This window comes from Ambystoma mexicanum, chromosome 5p, assembly GCF_040938575.1.
Source record: "Ambystoma mexicanum isolate Mex_15411 chromosome 5p, UKY_AmexF1_1, whole genome shotgun sequence".
Taxonomy (NCBI): Eukaryota; Metazoa; Chordata; class Amphibia; order Caudata; family Ambystomatidae; genus Ambystoma; species Ambystoma mexicanum.
Genome location: NC_090930.1, coordinates 199452215 through 199474991, shown reverse-complemented (window position 1 = coordinate 199474991; position 22777 = coordinate 199452215). Strand labels below are relative to the sequence as shown.

The 22777-nt window shown below is 46.4% G+C and overlaps 1 long non-coding RNA gene across 1 annotated transcript in view; it reads left to right on the top strand.

Moving 5' to 3' along the window:
• LOC138481634 (uncharacterized) overlaps positions 1-22000 on the top strand; it is a 306303-nt gene extending 284303 nt beyond the window's left edge. Inside the window, exon 3 of the long non-coding RNA XR_011274299.1 lies at positions 21679-22000. This is a non-coding gene — a long non-coding RNA (uncharacterized lncRNA). The remainder of the gene's footprint in view (positions 1-21678) is intronic.
• The last annotated feature ends 777 nt before the right edge of the window (positions 22001-22777 follow it).

Genomic DNA, 22777 nt, shown 5'->3' with positions numbered 1-22777 from the left:
AGCACCTGCTCCTATGCCATTAACCACACAGATACTGTTCATCCGGAACACCAGAGGAGGAGGAAGGTACTATCTCAAAGAATGAACAACACTACCAGGCACGAGTGCCCAACACACCGACCACCATGTTGGACCCAGCAGGGGAACAGGGTGTAACAGTACACCGCCAGCAACGTGGAGTTTTTGAGGAAGCCATGCCCATTCAGCCTCCAACCCCAGCTGGCAGAGGACCCGAGATGGACCGCATGGGTCAAAGATTTCACTGGATTCATCAAGGCCGCAGGGGAAGAAAAGTCACCTATGCTGAAGGACATCTTCATGAATCTGGTGGTGATGGAAATCAATGGCATCATCAAAACCATCCCGGAAGAAGACAGAACCACCTATGACGCCCTTGTGGCTCCTGTGGATAAGAAACTGGTCATACAACCAAACAGAGACTATGGGCCTCATTCCGAGGTTGGTGGTAGTCATGGCACTATTTGCGCCATGACTGCCACCAATAACGGTACCGTGTCTGGTTTGGTTCAATGGGGACTTACCGGTCTAGTCAGACCTTGGTGGGACCGGTAAGTCCACATTCACCAAACCATTCACCATTCCCATTTGAGCCCCCATAGGGCTTAATGGGAATGGGGAGGGCACAAATAACGGGGCGGCGTATACCAAGCCCGTTATTTGCGGCCAGGTCCCTTAACGGGTCCCTTCCTTAACACCTGGTCAGACCAGGCATTAAGGAAGGGACCCGCTAAGGGACCTCGTAGTAGGGCGGTAAGGGATTACCGGCACCGGTCTCCTTACCGGTGCCAGGTATCCCTTACCGCCCTGCTCGGAATGAGGCCCTATGAACGGGGTGTGGTCAACCAGTGCCAATAGGCGTCCCATGAGACAGTGGAGGAATTCATCACACGCCCGCACCAAAGGCTGGTCCACTGCCAATTCCCAGCTATTTCAGATGACAAAGCAATTAGACTCTGTGTTATCAAAGGTTGCACATTATCCGTACTGCGAAAACAGCTCCCGAAGAAGTCACTGACGATTGACAAAGTCATTGAGACCACATGAGTCCATGAGAGGGTGGAGATCCAAGCATTCACAATGGAGATGCTCAGGAAACAGACTGACAGAGAAGACTCGGTAGCAGCCCTCACCGGCAGTAGGGACACAGGGGTAGGGGCACCCGACTACCAGCCCCCACCGAGGGGACCGCCCCGGGGGAAGGGTACACTCAGATGAGGCCAGGGCCACCCCCACAGAGACTATGCTACCATTGCAGCCAGATATTCGCTCACGTGGGCCTGTGCCCGGCGATGAACCAACAATGCTCTAGGTGCAGAAGAGAAGGCCATTTACATGCCGTCTGCCGAGAAGGGAGACCGTTCCTACCAGCCCGACAGAATCTGGTGAAATAAAGCAATTGGACACAGCCATACAGGCAGAGCCTGAAAACTACACAGTGGAGACAACCGCAGTTTTACCCACAGCAGCCAAGGCGAATGGTGAGAGCGATGGACCAGGGCCTAGACTATGAGGAACCCCTGGGTAGTAATCAACTGCCACAACTAGACTACTACACAGACCACTACAGCTACCTGGGTGATCCATATGCAAACTGGGACGAATTTGCATATGTCCAGGATCCAGAATTTCCTGATGAATTTGTGAACCTGGTACATGGGGGGCAAGACAGCAGCGAAGCACTGAAAGTAATGATGGAAATGGATGCAGTCACCCATCTCTTCCTAATTGACACAGGAGCCACCGTCAATATCATGGGGGAACAGGAGTTCCAACTATCTGGGAAAAGACGGGATCTAATACCCTCAAGAGCAAGAATCTTTCAATGGGGAGCCAGCACGCCACAACCATCGCTGGGGCGATTTAGAAAAACGCTCACATTCAAAGGGAAGACGACCGACACCATCATTCATGTGCTCAGAAAGCCCAGTCAATGGGAAATGCCTGCTGAGCTATCTCACCATGATGGAACTTGGCCTCATAAACATTCATTTTCAAGACAATGATGTAGTAGTATGCAGAGGAGATCAGAGCGGAAATAGAAACAAAGCTAAATGCCACAGGATGGATGCCAAAGTGAATAAAAAGATGATCAGAACCACGTTCCTCGAGCTTTTCAAGGGCCTTGGAAAGCTGAAAGGCAAGGTAATCAGCCTACACATCAATAACAACATAAAGCCTGTCCGACAACACCCTAGAAGGGTGTGGTTGCACCTGCAGGAAACCGTCTCACGAGAACTGTGACAACTCCTGGAAAACTATATCATAGAAGCCACAACGGGGCCCATGCCATGGATCTCACCCCTGATAGTGGTACCCAAAGATGGAAACAGACTTTGACTATGCATCGACATGAGTGGCAAATACCACCAATGGGAGGGAACGACATCCAGGTCTAAAGATGGAGGATGTGATTGTGCAGCTAAACTGCGCAACAAAATTCTCCAAGCTGGACCTCAACCAGGGGTACCACAAGCTGGAACTACACCCTGATTCCAGGGGAATCACCACTTTTGCCACCCATGACAGTTTATTTTTGCTACAAGTGGTTGAACTTTGGAATCTCCGCTGCAGCACAGATTTTTCAGGAGACCATCACACATCTCCTGTTCCCAGTCAAGTCGGCTATTTACTATTCTGACGACATTCTCGTATACGGCACCTCCCAGGAAGAGCATGACCAAGCCCTCGTTGACGTATGAAACATCCTGAAAGAGGTAGGGCTCACACTGAACTATGAGAAATGCAACATCAGCAAGGACCAACTCAGGTTTTACAGCCACATTTTCTCAGAACAAGGGATGCAGCCTGACCTGGAGAAGGTGCACGCCATCAACGAACTGCAGATACCCACCCACGAGGGCGAAGTTAGATCATTCCTGGGGATGGCTGGCTACAGTGCCCGATGCCTACAGTGATATGCCATTACCACCCTAACACTAAAACTCCTCCTACAGAAAGACGAGCCGTTCACCTGGTCCCACGAATGCCAGAAGGCATTTGACACCATCAAATCCGAACTAGCAAATGCTACCCACCTCGCCTACTTCAATCCACAATGGCACACAGATCTAGTGGTCAATGCTAGCCCAGTCGACCTAGGAGCCACCCTGGCGCAAGGAGAGGGACCGGACGCCCCTGCGAGTTGCGCGGTAGCATATGAAGCAGGTCCTTGTCCCACACAGAGAGAGCATACTCACAGGCGAAGAAGGAAAGCTTGGCAGCAGTGTGGGCCTGCAAATATTTCCACCACTTTGTGATAGGGAAGAGGTTCACCCTCATAACAGACCACCAAGCCCTCCTATCACTATTTGGCACCCCAAGGACAAAGATGCCACCAAGGATAGAAAAGTGGGGCATCTTCCTACAAGAATACAACTATGACATTACACACAGACCAGGGGGATACAGCAACCCTGCGGACTACATCTCACGCGACCTGACAACAAGGGACATGTCACAGATAGAAGGGGATGAGGCAAACCTATGCTACATTACAGAACCCATCATCCCTATGGAAGGGGCTGGTGAAGCAGGTGCATGAAGGACACCGGGGAGTCTAAGCAACTAAGAAACTGCTCTGACAAACAGCATGGTTCCCGCTCATGGACGCCATGGTGGAGGAAGTAGTCAGGCGCTGCCTACCATGCCAGTGCGCAGCCGGAAGCGAGCCGCCTCGCCCGTTGCAACCAACGCACCTACCGGAGAAGGTATGGCAAGGAGTTGCGATGGATTTCTATGGGCCACTAGAGTCAGGTAACCACCTTCTGGTAATCGTAGATGAATTCTCCAGGTTTCCCATTGTCAAACACACACTGTTCACAGCATTCACCCAGGTAGTCGGGTGATAGACAAAGTCTTCAGCGAGTGGGCCTTTCCCACCACATTCACGTTCGACAACGGGCTACCGTTCAGTGGCCAGGACTTCCACCGATTTGCGAAGCACATGGGATTCACGCACCAAAAGATAACACCGCTATGGCCACAAGCGAACGGCATGGCAGAAGGATTCATGTCATCCATTAAAAAAGGACCATTCAGAAAACGAACATGGAGGGCATGTCAATCCAACCAGCACCTTGCCGAATGTTACGCCACTACAGGAACACGCCACACTCGGTAATGCCTTATGAGGGCATATCAAGCCAAGACGCACCTTCCCCAAAGCAGTCAAGGAACCCAGTGGCAGCCAGGAGACCGAGACATCCTAGAAGATGAAGGAAGAGAGAGAGAGACGCAAGAGCAAAGGAAGCAGCCAAAGAAAGAACCGACTGGGCCCGAAAGGCGAGACCCAAAGAGTTTGAGGAGGGAGAAAAGTGCTTGTGAAGCAACGGATACAGAGGAAAGCAGACACAATGTATGACAGCACACCCCTCAGAGTGACCGATGTGAAGGGGACGAGGGTGGCAGCCGCTAACCCCTACAGGGCGGTCACCAGGAATGCATCATTCATTAAACATTTCACGCCAGACAGAGATCCCGCAGAGGAGAACGACCAAGACCAAGGGCACCTGACGGAAATGAAGGAGAAGGTGCAGGTGATAACCACATACCAACAGAGAAGCACGAAAAGGTGGACCCAGAAGAGCGACCACGACAGATCAAAAGACCATGTAGACTCAATGAAGAAGCCTGACATGGACATAAGGAGATATTGAGGGAAAGATTTTGTGGGGGACGCGCCTATCCCTTAAAGAGTTAAACAGGCACTGATGTGAGTGGAGCAAGAGGGGGAGCCTCAGAGAGGAAGAGGCAGTTAGTTAATAAAAGCATGGTGGTGAAGTAAGACGTTTTCCAGTGTCCTTTGTCCTTCGCCCAGGTCTAACACACACACTGACACAAAGTGAAGAAATTGTAGGAATGCACGCTTCTAAAAGCAATACGATTCTGAGGAAAGCATACAGTATACATCTGAGCAGGAAGGGTTAAGGTTTCCAGTGATCAAGCTGCGGTCGCACAGCTGTGGTGGGTCTCATCGATGCCCTAGGATTGTGCAGCTGTGACATCATGTGCTATCAGTTGACTTCCAGCTCTGCCATGAGTAAAATAGTGACTAATCGGGTGGGTGAGGATGGTCATGATGGAAGCAGCTTATTTTTGCTTCCCTCTCTCCTATATGACTCACAGAAAGAAGCGTGCAGCTTGGATTTACTCCCGAGACCTCAATTTGATTCATTTATTCGTACGATATATACAAAATAAAGTGAAAGCATCAGCCAAGTGCGCAAGGGACCTGGTAAGCTATCAGAAATGCAGACTCCAAGCAGTGGCACGTGCGCAATGGCGTGCTGACTGTTCCCAGCTGATGGGAGTTCAGTGGCTCCGCTTCCCTTGTGCGTAGAGGGACGTGACTTATTTCGTAAACATTGGTGAAGGGAGGAGAGAAAGCAGACATGAGTCAGTTTCCTCATGTCCGCCCAGGAACAGACAAGTATACACACTACTCAGAGGGGTGGGGTGAGCCGTCATCGTAGAGAAATTCAAAAGTGAAGGTAGAAAATGAAAATAACACACTGATGTGGTTAGTTTAAAACCTCGTATGCTCGTTCTATTTGAAAAGACATGCATAACAGCCCAGCAGGTAATTAAAGGAGGAGAGTGACTTTTTATTATAATGACAGGAGAGTGACTTTTGATTATAATGACATCGCAAGTAAACCGGAAGTATGTGCTATTAAATGTAGGGAGAACATTCGAAGGGAAGCCCATATGCCACACATGGCCAGTGAAAGATGTGGTTTAACTGGAGATTTAAACAAAATAAAATACACATTTCAAGTACACTGGTTAAAACAGTGCAGCTTGGTATTTACGAAAAGAAATAATAAATGGAAGCAAAACCTTTAACGAAAATGAGCATAATTGATAAACAACAAATTGGGAAAGGAGCTAAAGCAGGATTGGAAGGTTGGCGGGCAAGGTGCGTATTAGACCGGGGATACAAAGGGGCTCTGCACCACCCAGATCAAGTTGTTAAATCAGGTCCGACACTAGTGTCAAACCTGTGCCTTGGCAAAGCACAGGCCAGCAAAATCTGTGGGATAAAAATAAATAAAATCGTATCCAGTGCCTGACCAGGCCTCCGACCGCCTACAGTCCTCACCCCGCTCCTATTGGCTGATCCTCCCTTCTTCTGCACCATTGGGTACCTGCAGGCGCAGCCGGCACACTTCGGACAAGGCCCACTGGAATAAGGCCGTCGCCTGTTTGCTGCCTGTGGTCTTCCCCACAGCACCCAAGTCGGGAGCGGGAGCTCCTCCAGCAGCTGGCGTCCCGCTCGAGGCTGAGCCGACATCCGCCTGATTATCGTGGATTGTGGTAAGAGTTGCCCTCTGGTCCTGACTCTTGCCCTTCCAGCACCTTTCTAGCTCATATAATCTGTTCCCTTCTTGCCAAACAAAGGGAACACCAGATGATGCCCTTATACAGCAGTATATGCTTTACCCGATCCACTGCCGCCATTCAGGTACACGAGGTACCTAGCCATTCTAAGATGGCCGACCGCCGACACTCTGCCGTATCCAGTGCCTAACCAGGCCTCCGACCGCCTACAGCCCTCGCCCCGCTCCTATTGGCTGATCCTCCCTTCTTCTGCACCATTGGCTACCGGCAGGCGCAGCCGGCCCACTTTGGACAAGGCCCACTGGAATAAGGCCGTTGCCTGTTTGCTGCCTGTTTCTGCCGTCTAACAGTCCCCCTGGCCCCCACTCCGCCCCCTCCAAGGTAACATTATTGCTTCTGCCACCTGCGCATGCACTGCCGCAGCGCCATGTCCGCAGTGGAACTCACCTGCCGGATTTTTCTAACCTCTGCCTACTCACGAGCAACCAATTGCCATCCGTGACGCTGCATATACGGGTTACGAGGTACCTTGCCAAGCAAGTACATGTAAAGCCACCCCCTAGATTATTAGCGAACCAGCACAAACTTTCCACTGCCAATCCACCTTGCACCGGCAACAGAAGCCATCTATGTCACCTGCATAGGCTCCATGACTCGGCCTGCTACACACAGCTATACCAGTTCTCTATGCTGTGTCTCAAGCCCCCCTATTAGAATCTGTCTCCAAAAAAAAAGAAAAAGTGCCTGAATCTGCCTGCCATACCACATTTCGAATTTAGATGTGCCTGCATTCTATATTTCTCATTGCAAATTGACTCTAAATGTGCCCAGTTTTTGCCTGCCACACCACATTTCGAATCTAGATGTGCCTGCATTCCTCATTGCAAATTGACTCTAAATGTGCCCAGTTTTGCATACCATGCTACTGCATTGACTGCTATTGACCGCTGCATTTAGCACTGGGCTGCACCTAGCCACACCTGTCCCTGACTGTCTACACTGACATTGCTCGCTGAATTTTGCACATGCCTGTATTGCCTCGTTTTATTGCCACTGCTGTTGCACTCTACACCTAGTTGCTCCTCCCCCTGACAGCCGCTCCTAGCACCTAGCTACTCTGCTCCACAATCTTAGCTACCTTGACACCTTGTCCAAACCTGGTGCACCTATAATCTGATTGGCTCTTTATGTATGCTACATTGCTTTTGCCTGATAATGTTCGATGTGCAAAGCCCAGCCTGTTGCGCCACACTTTTGGAACTGTGCCTTGTGTACGTTGCACTACTCCTTACCTGATATGCCCACTTTTTGTTGCTAGCCTTAGTGTATCTGCACTGACCTACTTTGCTGCGCCTCATAATTGACATTGATGTTGATTTGCCCACACTTGTTGTTAGTCTTAGTGTACCCGTACTGCCCAACTTGTTGTGCCACACAATTAACTTGTGCGCATGTATGCTGCACTGCTCTCTGCCTGAAACACCCACTTTTGTTGCAAGCCCTGGTATCTGCATTGTCTTTTGTACTTCTGATTTGGATGTGCCCCATACTGCCCAGACTGCCGCATTGATACAACCGAATCCCAGTCTTAACCCGACTGCCTTTTGTACCCATCTCTTACAAGTAATTTAACCCATGAGCTCGCACTGCTTAGCCAAGTAGCTCCTGCAACTTTAACCAGCGACTCCTACACAGACCTCGTGCCACTACCTCTCCAACTCTGGTAACATGTTACCACGCCTGTCTGCTCTAAGGTCTCTGCTTTCCTTATTACAAGTACCACTTTAAGTGTGGGTAACTACCTGGACGCTCTACCTTCCATCAACTAACTTAGCTGCACTCAGCACCTTGCACTTTACATCCATGGCCTCCACCTACAGACTTGCTGATACCTATTCAAGTACTGTACCTCAGAACCACAACATCTATCTTAATGCTCCGGCCTTATGGCTTGACCATTTTGCCAAAAAACCTACACCTAACCAACCTTGCTCCTCTGCCCTAAGAAACAGAATACTAGGCTCTAGACTTATGGGCAAGAAGGGTCACCCTATGTACCCGAGCCCACATTTGAAAACCCCAATGCTCAGCCCGCCGCCACAAACGCCCACCTCACCTACGCCCCATCGCCTTCAGACCAACATTGCTTCAACAAGCAACGTCGGCTTAATCAAGGCAACTCTGATCAACGCAAGGTCCTTAGCTGCCCACGCTGTGGACATTGCTGATTTTATCAAGTCTCACGAACTTGATCTCATCGCCATCTCTGAGACTTGGCTACATGCTGCATCTGGCCCTGCACTCTCTCTAGCTATCCCCACAGATTACTCCATCATCAGATGTGACCGCACCTCGAGAGGTGGAGGAATTGCATTTATCTATAGAAACTCACTAGGACTCAGAACCATCCCAAGCATTAAGGTGGAATCCGCAGAGTTACTCTCTGTCAAACTCCAACTTTCAGCCAATTAAATGGTTGCCATCCACCTAATATACAGACCCCCTGGTCCTCCTACATCCTTTGTGGATGACATCTCTGCCTTAGTACTTGATAAAGCGAAATCCAACTCTCAAACCATCATTCTTGGTGACCTTAATCTAGGCTACCAAGACTCTAATGATCCCACGGCCCTCGACCTCGCCAACACCCTAACAGATCTAGGATTCTCACACCATATACAGGAACCCACCCACATCAAAGGGCGGTCCCTTGACTGGTTCAGTGACACCAACTGAAATATCTGCGTACTCTCGAACGCCCCTTGCATCTGGTCTGATCACCACATAATCACCTTCAGTATTGAAGCAGCCTCTCTACCCACGCCTCCTGTCGCCCCAGCCACCCTCACTAGAAATAAAAAGAACATAACCATGGAAAAACTACTCCCCCTTATCCTTCCCACCCTTAATAATGCTCCTGACACTTGTTCGGACATACCATTTTAGCCGACATGTACAACCAATCAGTGCTTGCAGCCATCAACTCTATTGCCCCGCTCAAACTTAGGAGACCTAAACAACGCGCTCACCTCAATTCGTGGTTCACTCCCAAGCTCAGAGTGTTACGCAAAGAGAAACGTATTGCAGAGTCACGTTGGAAAAGCCACCCTTCTGACGCCCATAAGGATGGTCTTCTGCTAGCCACCCTTAACTACAAAGAAGCCTTACTCCAGGCTAAAAAAAGATTTCTACAACCGTATTGTGTGAGCCCAGTCTAACACCAAGGAACTCTTCAAAATTCTTAAGGAACTTGAGACACCTGCAGCCCCCCCGGACTCGTGTACCAAAGACAGTACTTGGTGCACGAATATTCAGACAGCACTCCTGGGTAAAATTGCCACCCTCCAAACTAAAATCAGCGACAAACAAAAATCCCTACAGTCTGACCAACCACTGACCACACCTACACTTAATACTCACCAAGCCAATCCCCCTCATAAACCTTTCTCTTTCTCCCCGCTCACCACCCTTGAAGTAGAAGGAATCATAAACAACCTCAAACCGTCCAACTGCCAAGGTGACCCTTGCCCGGCACCTATCATCAACGAAGCATCTCACGACCTAGCCGCTTTCATCACAGCATTCATAAATGCCTCCTTCAAGACGGGTATAGTCCCGGATAACCTAAAGGATGCGTGGGTAATCCCACTTCTCAAAAAACCTTCCCTTGACCCTAACATCCCAACTAATTTTAGATCAATCACTACGGTCCCGTTCCTGCTTAAGATCCTGGATCGTGCAGCCTACCTGCAGATTCAAGACTACCTCAAATCCAACAATCTTCTGGGGTTAAGACAATCAGGATTCCATCCTAAACACGGCACTGAATCAGCCCTGATTGATCTGAAAACTCAGATGGAGACAGTAAAGGACAATGGGAAGTTAGCTCTACTCCTTCTCCTTGACCTCTCCGCGGCTTTCGATTTAGTCAACCACCAAATACTCTGCCAACATCTTAAATCTGTGGCCCACTTCTCTGATTCTGCCAATGCCTGGATCCATTCATTCCTGAGCAACAGATCCATGAGGGTCTTCTCACCTACAGCATCAGCAGACCCTTCCCCCATTCACTGTGGCGTCCCTCAAGGCTCTTGTGTGTCCCCTACGTTGTACAACATATTCACCAAGCCCCTCTTCGATGTGCTTGACTATCTGGGTGTCTCCTACACTAACTATGCAGACGACACCCAGATACTCAATCCTATCATGTGTGACTACACAGCTGACACTAAAGCCTTGAATGATATCTACCTGGTCATTCAGGCCTGGATGGCACATCACAAACTTTGCCTTAACGGTGATAAGACCAAGCTCTTTCTACTAGGATCAAGCCATCGTCTTAACAAATTAGATCAAACCTACAAGTCCTTCAGCATCGACGGCAATGATATCAAGGTCTCCAAAGACACTAAAACCTTAGGCGTGTATCTCGATTCCACGCTCTCCTTGAACAGACAAACAAATGCAGTAAGGTCGGCGTCAGCCTATACTTGTAAACTTATCACCGCCTGTAGACCCTTTCTAAACTCTATCAACTGCATCACCCTCGCCATAACAGTCATTATGGCCAAAATTGACTACTGTAGTGCTCTCTACCTAGGGACCAGTCAGTCCAACCTCAATAAATTGCAAACTGTACAAAATAATGCCTTAAGAGCAGCCTTAAATATCCCGAGACGTTCCCATATCTCCACCATCTGACTTATGTTGGCTCCCGGTAAAACAAAGAATTGCCCTGAAAACTCAAGCCTTGACCCACAAATGCCTGAATAACAATGCCCCACCCTACCTGTCCTCTCGCCTTACACTCCACACCTCCTCTCGACCCACTAGATTAGCCCAAACTCACAGCCTCACCCTGCCTAGATTCAAACTCCAAAAAGCGGGTGGTGTGAGCTTCCCTGTCCTAGCTTCCAAACTTTGGAACACTCTGCCTACTCCTATCAGGACTGAACCGTCGTTCCAAACCTTCAAGAACAACGCTAAAACTTGGCTGTTCTCTCATGATTTATGAGGCCCATCACTCAGTTCTGCCTCCATGTGTAATACACGTTATGTGTATATATACACCTCTTATTGTACTTGTATTATAATCTGCTAATGGTATTTTTTTCGGTATATTGTTGTATATTTGTGTAAATTGATTGTATTTACTGATTACTGTAACCTGTTTTCAAGAGTATGCGCCCGATTGCCCCTGGGCCTGGTTTGCGCTTTATAAATAAACTAAACTTCAAACTTCAAACTAAAAGTAAAGTATACAAGTTATGGTTAAGTTGCTGTTTCCATAGGAAGAGCACTTTTTGGGCGGCTTATAACTTCGCTCCCCCTGGACGAATCCTCACCACACTTGTCTAAAAAAGTATATAGCCCACTCTGAATTTATTTGCAACGTTTGATGAGGTTTGGTCCGGGGGGGGCTAGTGATAGGGGGGATCCCAAACGTCTTTTTTTCCCATAGACATAATGGGAAAAAACCTTTCTCACGCCTACAGCCCAATCCGCTGGACGGATTTTCACCAAATTTGCGGCAGGAGCGGCGGCTTGGTCGTGAATGCATGCTTTTGTTAATTTGGTGTAAATCCGTCCAGTAGTTTCTTTTTTAAATGACCAAAACATAAAGCAAAACAATTAGTGATATCTACGTCCGTTCCGCAGACACACTTCCCTGTTCACTCCGCGGACAGGACACCGATTGGCTAATTGACTTGCGTCATGTCCGCAGACACCCAACGTGTTCGCTGATTGGTTGGCGTGAAGCGTGAGGTGCGTCAGATTTTTGGAAACGCCTGCCATCTTGGGACATCGGCCGGTGTCCGCGGACATTGCGGTAAAAACATATTAAAAAACACAACATTGCACTTGTCAAACTCATCAAATAATCTCTGGGGTGGTGAGAGGTGATGAGAATGGGGTGGAATATGGCTGCAAGAAGTAAAAAAACGGGTGGTTTTTACCGCAAAAGTGCACGAACAGTTCGGATGTTCGCAAACAGTCCTGAAAAGTTTGCGAACACCTCAGCATTACAGGGTTGGTGAAATGCCGTTCTTGGATGGCTTATAACTTTGGCGCCACCTAATGGAACTGCATGAAATTTTGCATGTATATTCCTGGCTGATTCTGAGTGGGTATGCAGAGTCTGGTGGGATTCTGTCATGAGGGTGCAAAATTAGAGGGTCCCAAAATAATGTAAAGGCTTATAAATGAGGTGCCATTTGACGAATTCTCACTTAATTTGGGAAACTGATAATACATTTAAATAGGAATGTTTTTCCAAAGTTTGGTAGGATATTTTGAAGAGGGGGCAAAATTAGAGGGGGGTCCCAAAATAATCTAAAGGCTTATAAATGAGGTGCCATTTGACAAATCTACACTTCATTTGGCAAACTGATAATAGATCAAGATATACATGTTTTTGAGAAGTTTGGTGGGATTCTGTCGAGAGAGAGCAAAATTAGAGTGGGGTTCCCAAAATACTGTAAAGGCTTATAAATGTGGTGCCATTTGACAAATCTACACAAAGATTTGCAAAAAGATTATAGATCCAGTTTTAGATGTTTTCGTAAAGTCTGAATGTATTTTGTCAAGTGGGGGCTAGGTTATATGACGATTTATGTGCATACATTTCACACTTTTGAAAAAATAAAACATGGGTGAACTTCCAGCAAACTTGTGTAAGGAGCATTGGCAAGGACCTACAAACATGGTTTTGCAAATGTGCCAGTGTTTTATTATTTGACAAGTGTCATAATGTAGCTACAAAAAATAGCGGTATACCTTTAGTGACTGAGGGGTAGCCTGTGGCCATGGGCAGTGGCCAGATTGTCTGGGTCATGGAATAAGGTCATGATCCAGACAATCTGGCTACTGGCCATGACCACAAGGGACAAAACATAGGATTAAAGTGGCCATGTCCACCTGGGTCTGGCTTTGTGGTAAAGTTATTCGAAATTAGGATAGATTTGAAAGGGAAGAAAAATGTGCTTGTGGTAATATGGTCATAGGGTTCTCTTTTTGCCTTCTGCAGGCTGCTATGGAAAGCGAAGAGGGGCCCTGTATGTAACCCTCACCTTCCCTTTCCATGGTGGCCATCCTGGAAAAGGATTTTACTTCCTATACCTGGACGCCGCAGGCGTCCCGGTGTTGGAAGAAAAATCCTATTTTTTAGCAGCCCGGGTTCCCGCTTTGGGAACCTGGGGTGCTAATGGCCTTCATCTCCCATTTCAGGGGCTGGAATGGGGGGATAATGGTCCAGAGAACTCGTTATCCACCCTCACTTCGCTTGGGCTGATAACTTGGGCTGCTGGGCCGGTATCCACCGTTCCAGTCCCTGGAACAGAGGATGAACGCCACAATATTCCCATTAGCATAGCACAAAATGCAAATGGAAATGTTGGAAAATCTTACTTAGTCTATGTACTTTACTGAGAAATATAAGGTAGATGGAGTCTATACATTTTTTTTTAGTTATATTTTTTAACTGTGAAAGGTGGTTCCTAAAGGAATATGTCGTTTGTCGTTCTTGGATGTATTTTGTTTGGCAGGAGAGCCGAGAACGAAAGGTGGGGAGGGAAATGAGGGAAGAGCAACCAAACACTAATATGGAGGGGTAGGTGGACAAGGGAAAATGTTGTGTGTCTGTTATTTCTAAGTTAGGGGGCACTGTTTCTTATGCTCCTTGATTACAGCAGTGGTGGGGGCTCTTGGGGAGGAGGGATGGCATTAGCTGATGCCATTTTAAGATAAATAGCAGTTTTGCCAAAAGTATGTACTGTGTACTAGCTTGTGGTGTTGTAGCTGTGCAAGGGAAATTTTGAAGTTGGAAGTTCCTAGATTAGTAGAAAATGCAGTTCCGAACTGTCCGCCAAGCAGAGATTGTATTGTGAAGTGCGGACGGGTTCTCAGACACGTCTTCATGCCGCGCGCCAGCATATGGTCATGTGGCACATTCCGGAAGGTCCGCTATGAAGTCAGATGTTCGTAGACGTCTACGGATGCAAAGCTAGTTGAAATAGTTGCAAGAAGTGTATAGAAGTGTTAAAAATTATTCCAGATGGTGTGAAATGGCAGAGTTTTAAGGTGGAAATTGGACACAAATATTGCTATATTGGGTAAGTATGATATTAGTAAGTTGTAGGAAAATAGCATGCACTGGTAAAAACCTATGAAATTCACTGAAAAAACTTTGTTAAAGGGACGTTATGGTTAAGTTGGACTAATGAAAACCTATGAAATTCAAAGAAAAAACTTTATTAAACGGACGTTATGGTTCCAAGTAAAACCGAAAACCCCCTGAAATTTGCCAGTTATGGCAAGCTAAGCAACCATAACTCGCGCCACCACCGTGCACTGCTAAGACTAACACCCAGGACATCAAAGATGACATCACAAATGTCATTGATGACATCAATGATGACATCACATATCTGGGCCACTTGTTTTTGTTCCTTGACATATATAGGCCAGGTGGTTTTGTTCACTGGCAGTCAGAATAATACATTAAAAAAGGTGCTATATATCTAGATGTTAACCTTGTCATATGTTCTTTAAGTACTTTCCTTAGGGTTTGGTCTCAGCTCATGGTGCACATATATGTGGAAATGAGCAGGCCTCAAACACACAATTCATTTGTATACATGAAGATAAACTTTAATGTCATTAATATTTTCTGATGATGCAGTTTCTTTCTTCCTTACTTACATTAGTTTCCCTGTATGTGCCTCTGATTTGTATGCATTGTTGTGCTTCATATGTTTTGTTTGTACCAGCACAAGTGCTGTAAGTCTTGAATTGTTAGCTAGTTATTACATGTTTAACATTACTCAAAAATATTATAAGGGAGCATTCATTATTGTACTATCCAAAATTACAATATTATAAATAGTGTACTTCTATGGTGCATGCTGCAGTCATTGCCTATGTTTATATATGATTAGGTTTCTGTATTAACAACAACACTCCAATACAATGATATTAGATGAGTAGATTCTTTAATAGATTAAGTAGTTCATGATAGGTCTCCCGATCACTCCTGACATCTTGTTATCAACAATATAAACACAACTCCTTGTAGAGACTTTTCATCAAAATGTATTTCACGTGTGATGTCATCAGTGATGTCATCAATGACATTTTTGATGTCATCTTTGATGTCCTGGGAGTTAGTCTTAGCAGTGCACGGTGGTGGCGCAAGTTACGGTTGCTTAGCTTACCATAACTGGCGAATTTCAGGGGTTTTTCGGTTTTACTTTGAACCATAACGTCCATTTAACAAAGTTTTTTCTTTGAGTTTTATAGGGTTTTTTTGTCCAACTTAACCATAACGTCCCTTTAACAAAGTTTGTTCAGTGATATATATATATATATATATATATATATATATATATCCTCTCTCCTGCATTCCCCTTGTATCAATGCTGGTGTGATGTTCCCTCACCCCAAATGCATATTATTGCAGCGCCCTCCGCGACTGTTTTCCTTGCTGTTTTAAACAAAAGCACAAAACCAATACTGCTTTCATTAAGCCCCGTCACCTGCAATCATTGCTCCCCCTAACCTTTGTTTGCATTGTTGGGTTGGACAGTCTTTTTGATAAGGGCACTGTCAATGCATCATTTAAGTGATCACTTTTTCATTGTCGAGGAAAAAGCTCCTATATCAGGGGTCTGCAACCTTTCGATCACCAGATGTTTCAAACTAGAAATCCCATCAGCCCCAGCCAACATAGTCAATGGTGAGGGATCATGGGAGTTGTAGCCCAAGCCATCTGGAGAGCTAGAGATTAAAAACTGATGCTTACGAAGGGACCCCTTAGATGTGAAACCCTCACACCTCTCCAGCTGCCCATATCTGTGCATCCTCCCAAGCCAAGTGGAGTCGCCAAGGAATCATTTTGAAACTGTACAGTTGTTTCAGTGAACTCTGATGGCTATGCACACATAGAGGTTTTCTTGTTTGGAACTTCAGATGTTTTCATATGTTGCAGGATGGTAGTCTGCATAGCTCTGTCAGGCCCTGGTAACCATGCAACAAACTTTCAGTCGTTGTGGCTCTTGAAAGTAGAGTTAAACAACCTAGATAGGAGGCTTAGGCTCACTTTGTTCAGAAAGGGGGACTTTAGAACTGCAGTCCTACTTTTGCTTAACAGAATATTTCTCTGATAGTTATGCACTTGTCGGGGTTGTGTGTTTTGTGATTTGTGTACTTTTCAAATCATCTCTATAGACAGTGGTACCCAAACATCGGCACATGTCTGTGCCAACTAGTGCTGAGAAGATATGTGGTCAGGTGCCTAGGTTGTGTTCTGGACTCAAAACTCAGCTTCACTGCTAAACTGGATTGTGTGATCCTGGCCAAATTATATTATATGCCAATGTTGGGAAACCCCTCGAGTGATTTAATTCACAGCATTCACTATTTAAAGACAGCCTTAGTCATGGTTTAATGGTTTATAGTGTTGCTCAGTGCATAGTGATGTTAGTGGTAGCTTATGTCTCACACAGTTTGACGCTCGCCAATCTCATGCAAGGTTCTTATGGTGTGGTGTGGCACTCCCAAGTGATCCTGTTTTGGAAAACAGATGCTACTTCCTGTAATGTCATTCTCAGTGATGTTGGTGGTGTTTGTGCATGTGGAAGTTGTGGGTCCTACACATTCTTTGTAGAACATTCACTGGTCTCCACCTTCTCTCTGCTAAAGCTTAGGGTGAGGAGATGTCCTGGTTTGTCTGAGACTGTCCTAGTTTTTAGGGGTACATCCCGGCATCCAGAGACTTATCAAACTTCAAAATCCAGGTCCCGGGATGTGAGGGACAGTTGGATATTGTCCTGGTATTTGGTGGACAATACAGAAACTGACGGGGAAGAAGGTTGGTTGAGGTGTTAATCACCTAAGACCAAGCAAGAAAGGCAGCAGCTACAGAATAGAGAGTGCTACACACAAAAACGGGCACAGACCAAAGACAAACTGTTAAAATAAAGTACCCAGGCCCACATAAACTGCAGATCTCAGACAGGTACCGGCCCAAGAACCCTGCAAAGACCCACTAGCATTACAAAGAATTCATAGCTCCAGCGAAGAGTATGGGGAACCCATTACCAGCAGGCAATGAACAGCGTCCAACAAAGGCCAAGCAGTGCATTGTATACTGGGAACAGGTATGGGGGCACTATCCCAAGGTAGGAACTTGGTGGCGGACCTTATTACTTTCTCCCAAGGGATGGAAGCGCTGAGGGGAGAAGCCCCGGAGAGATACAGAGAGGGTCAAGGGGGAAGAAGAAAGCCCAAAAGGCACACAGCTGCCGATCCCCCACGGGCATGCTACGTAAGAAGGGAGGTGGTAAGAAAAGAATGAGGTCATGGGTGAGGAGAAGCAAGGGATACACAGATAATGAGTTCTATTCAGAGGATTTGGAGGGGGAAGAGTGGGACGAGACGTCCGAGGACAGCTCAGAAGAGCAAAATATGTCATCCCGAGCCCTCCAAACAAGCATAAGGCTGCCAAGAAAAGGAAAAGACAAAGGAAGGAGGAAGAATTGGGCGAGGTATTAGACCCGGACACTCTGATCCACCGCAGGTCGGCAGGAGTGGGAGACACCCACCAAGATTGCCAATTATATAAAAAAGAGAATTCATAACACACTGTCATAAGAGGCCAGGAGCAAGTAGCGGGCGGAATGCCCCAGGCCACAAGTGCCAAAAGGCATGACCGAAATGCCAGAAATTGACGAAAATCTGCTATCCTTTATGTGTCGCTACGGCAGGGACATAAAGAAAGGGATAGATAGATTCTGGAGATCATGCCAGGATAAACTCTTTGTTGTTTTTCTGGGCTCGATAACGAAAATCTGGCAGATGGCAGAATCGGCAAGAGAAACAAAAAGACCCAGAAATACTAGCGGGATGCGCGCGGAGGGCAATATGCCTGCTCGGCAATGCTAACAACTCCCTGACAACTGCAAGACAGAAGTCCCTCCTCGTCAAAATAAACCCCAAAATGAGCGAGCTCGCTACAGCAGAATTCAACAGTAAAGAGAAACTATTTGGAGCTGCAAGCATCGCTAAAAAGAGTCTTCGGACGTAAGATTTTCGGAACTGCTGGCAGAGGAAGGGTCCGGTCAGCCACCCATTTTTCCTCATACAGGCCCAAATACAATACCAGAAATGACTGGATAATTCAGGAAGAGTGCAGACCCAACCCCTTCTTCCAATCGAGAGGAAGGGTACGGGCAGAGGCTGGAGAGGAAACAACAGAGGCCAACAGGCAAACGCCGGCGAGACTGGTCAAAGCTTTACATACTCAACCAGTGGATGAAGGGACCCCAAGGATAGGGGGGAGAACAGCACAGTTCTTAGAGAGATGGAGAGATTTATCAGGCGATTCATGGGTAGAGCAAACAGTACAGGGTTTCCACTTAGAATTCTGGCAAGAACTAGTAAAAGTAAAATACCTGAGGGCCATAGGTTCAACGAAGAGGATGAAAAGATATTAAGCAAAGAGATAGTAGAACTAGAAAGGAAAGGTGCAATTGCCCCAGTGTCCAACTCTTCTAACAGGTTTGTGAGCAATATGTTCTTGGTAAAGGGCAAAAGGAAACAGAGACCAGTGATAAACTTGAGAACACATTCATAGTATACAGATATTTCAAGATGGATGGTATCCATCTACTGAGGTCCGTGTTGCAGAAGGAAGGTTGGCTAGTCAGGATAGACCTCAGAGATGCCTACTTGACAATCCCAATAGCGTAGGAACATCAGAAGTTACTTCAATTCTGGTGGAGAGACCAGAAGTAGGAATTCACATGCCTCCCATTTGCTCTTTCATCAGCACCTTGGGCCTTTACGAAGTTGATGAGGACAGTGGTGAGTCATCTCAGAGAACACAGCATCAGGCTGATAGCATACCAAGACAATTTTTCTCTGATGGGTCAAGACAAGATGAGACTGGTACAACAGAAATGACAATCCAACTATTGCAGGAGCTGGGTTTTCTCATACATTGGAAGAAATCAACTGTAGAACCAGTACAGGCTATAGAGTTCCTAGGTTTCGAGATAAACACAAAGACAGCCACGCGCAGCCTGCCAATAGACAAAGTGAATGAGATCAAGAAAGAGTTCAGCCCAATAATAGCGAGAGAAGAGATATCGCTCAGAGAGCTAGCCAGAGTAGTAGGGAGACTAGCGTCATTCATTCAGGCAATCTTCCCAGGGTCACAATACTACAGAGCTCTGCAACTGAAAATACAGCACCTGCAAAAAGTGTTATTATACGAACAGAGTACCGATCTCCTCAGAAGCGAGGACAGAACTATGGTGGTGGCTCAGGCACATGGAGGCATGGAACGGGAGAGAGATATTTGGCTCAATCCTAGACCTCATCATAGAATCAGATGCCAGCCGCTGGGGCTTGGTTACCCATTACGGAGAGATGACAACGGGCGGCAGGTGGTCAGGAAAGGAATTAGAGCTCCATATCAATTGTCTGGAGCTGATGGTGGGGACCTTTGCAGTAAGATGCTGGGCCCAAGACAGCATGAACTGTTGCGTATTACAAAAGATGGACAACGTCTCTGCAGTACGCTAAATAAACAGGTTAGGCTGGACGAAGCCCAGGATGCTAGCAGAACTAGCAAAGGATTTCTGGCACATGTGCCTAGAGAACAAGATCAGCATTACAGCTGAATATCTCCCCGGGCTGCAGAATGAAGTAGCAGATGGAATTTGAGTCGCTGGAGGGATGCCAGAGATTGGCAACTAGACAGGACAGTATTTATATCTCTGATGGAAAGGAGGGGACCATGCAAAACATATCTGTTTGCATCCAAGATGAACACACAGCTGACTCGATTCTTCAGCTGGAGGCTGGATCCAGCAGCAGAGGCAACAGACACATTTCTACAGAGGTGGGGACCAGACAAGGAATTCCCCCGTTCGCAATGATTCTGAGAGTGATAGCACAAGTCACACGACAACAGGCGACAATAATAATAGGAACGCCAGACTGAAAGAGTCAGGTGTGGTTCCCGGACCTTCTCGAATTGTCAACCGACAAACCACTGATATTTCCCCATTTTAAGGATCTGATTCAGAATCCAGTGGGGGAGAGTCATCCGCTTAACCAGGAAGGAGAGTTGAGACTGATTGCATGGGCAATTTCCGGGCAGCCTGGCAGAAGCCAGGACATTCGGGAGACACTGAAAAATTCTTTGAGGAAGCGTGGGCACTGGGTACCAGAAAAACCTGCAGATTGGTTTGGTCACGTTGGAGTAGCTGGTGTATGGAACAGCAAATACATCCCAATAGAGCAGATGTAACACAGATAGTGAATTTCCTTGCGACTGTGGCAGCACAAGGCAAGGCGTACAGAACAGTAAACACGGGTGAATCGGCCATACCAAGATAGAGAACGTGGCGGCAGGGGAACACCCACTCGTATGTAGGCACATAAGAGAAGTGAGACTTAAGACCACCAACACTCAGATATTTACAGACATGGGACATGAATACAGTCCTGAATTTATTTAACAACTGTCCAGACAATGAGCACTTGGCAAGGAAAGCAATCTCGTCAAAGCTCACTACACCGCTCTGCCTTATGTCTTGGAAAAGAGTGTCAGATGTAAGAGCACTCAAAATAGACAGGAAATCCTTTGGCCCATCAGGGGTCACGTTTTACATTAGCAAGAGAACTAAGACATACATCAGATCTGTTTCATACCAAGCTTTTCCGGACCAACCTAGATTATGCCCAGTCCGATGCCTGAAGAAGTATGAAGAAATGACAGGTGCGCTTAGAGCTACTGGAGTAACCCAATTGTTCATCTCACTAAGGAAACCATTCAAGGCCATAGCAAGTGCAACATTAGCAAGATGTGTTAGATGGTGTATGACTCAGGCGGGCATTGACATTGGAACATATGGGGCGCATTGCATTAGAGGAGCTATGGCGTCTAAAGCATATAATGCAAGTGCTAGGTTGGAAGACATCCTCAAGGCAGCAGATTGGTCTAGGGAGTCAACGTTCAAACAATTTTATTTTAGACCGATAAATGACCTGTCTGCGTTGGTGGTAAGTAAGCTTAATCCGAGCCTCCAGTCTTGACAGAGAATACTGATTTTCCATACTAACGTTATAGAAATTCAAGATTCCATTAAAGACACAGAGGTGAAGGATTATCGCACCTGATCAATCATTATATGAAATTTGTGACAGACATGTAATGTATATGGGATAATAATATTGAGAAACAGTGCTGTGTGATAACGATTGCCCACCCGATCACAGCTAGCCTCAGCTTGTCATTTGATTACTCTACAGGGACGGAGCTGAAGACAACAGGATCATGAACAGGGACGGAGAAGGCCATGATGTAATGCAGTGTTTACCGGTTGGGGCGAAGATCGTGAAGTTGGAGACAGACAAAGAAAGAGGAAGGACAGAGGATGCAGGGGAAGATAATGGACTATGGTTGACATGATTGGTTAGAAAATGTCACATGTTTTTTGTTGGCCCTATCAAATATGCACTACACACAAAAAGGCTATTTCCATGGGAAATGTAGTTTTTAATGTGTATGTTATTTTTGAGTTGTAATAGTTTTCAATGCTGCTCGAGTTAAAAGAAAAGAGAAACAGCATAATCCTTTGCCTCTGTGTCTTTAATAGAATCTGACTTTCTATCATGTTAGTATGGAAAATCAGTATCTTCCACCTAGCTTCCCCTCTCCCCCACATACACTTCCCCTTCCTCCATGGCCGCTCTCCTCCAATCAAAGCACTTCTTCTGTGCCTCCAATATAAACCCCAACGTTGCACCGGAACAGGCCACCGACATAGAAGTAGGACTGCAGTTTCATTAGAGCCCAGTTTGTGTTTTTTCACCTTCTTTTGTGTTTATGGCTGCTGTAATGGTAGTCCTACTTCTATGTCTGTGGCCTGCCCCAGATTTTCATTTAGAAAATCTGGTTACCCTAATAAAGCTAGATGTGGACAAGCCAGGTCTGGTTGTGGAGGCAGGACAGCAGATTGTAACATAGTCATTCTTTTGCCAGTTTGGCTCCTGGTTGGCTCTTCCAGTCAGGCCACACCCTTTGGTGCAGCTCTGGCTTAACTCCAACAATTAATTATCTGGCTCCGCCATCTCAAGTGAGCTTGATGGGAGAATCGTGTATGAAGGATAAAAGGGAGGGACAAAAAGGGTAAACAAGACCTAAAATTATCCCAAAAATACTTGGAAAAAGAGGTTTAAAGCACCCTTGTTGAATCAGTGAAACATTTAGTCACTCAATTACTTTTTAGGCAGTTCTTGATCAAAGTTGTTCTCTTTACTGATCTTATTCCAAATTTCATAATTATTCATGACTTAGAATGCCGGTCAATGAGAAACATCTTTGAACAAATATAAAATAAACTATATA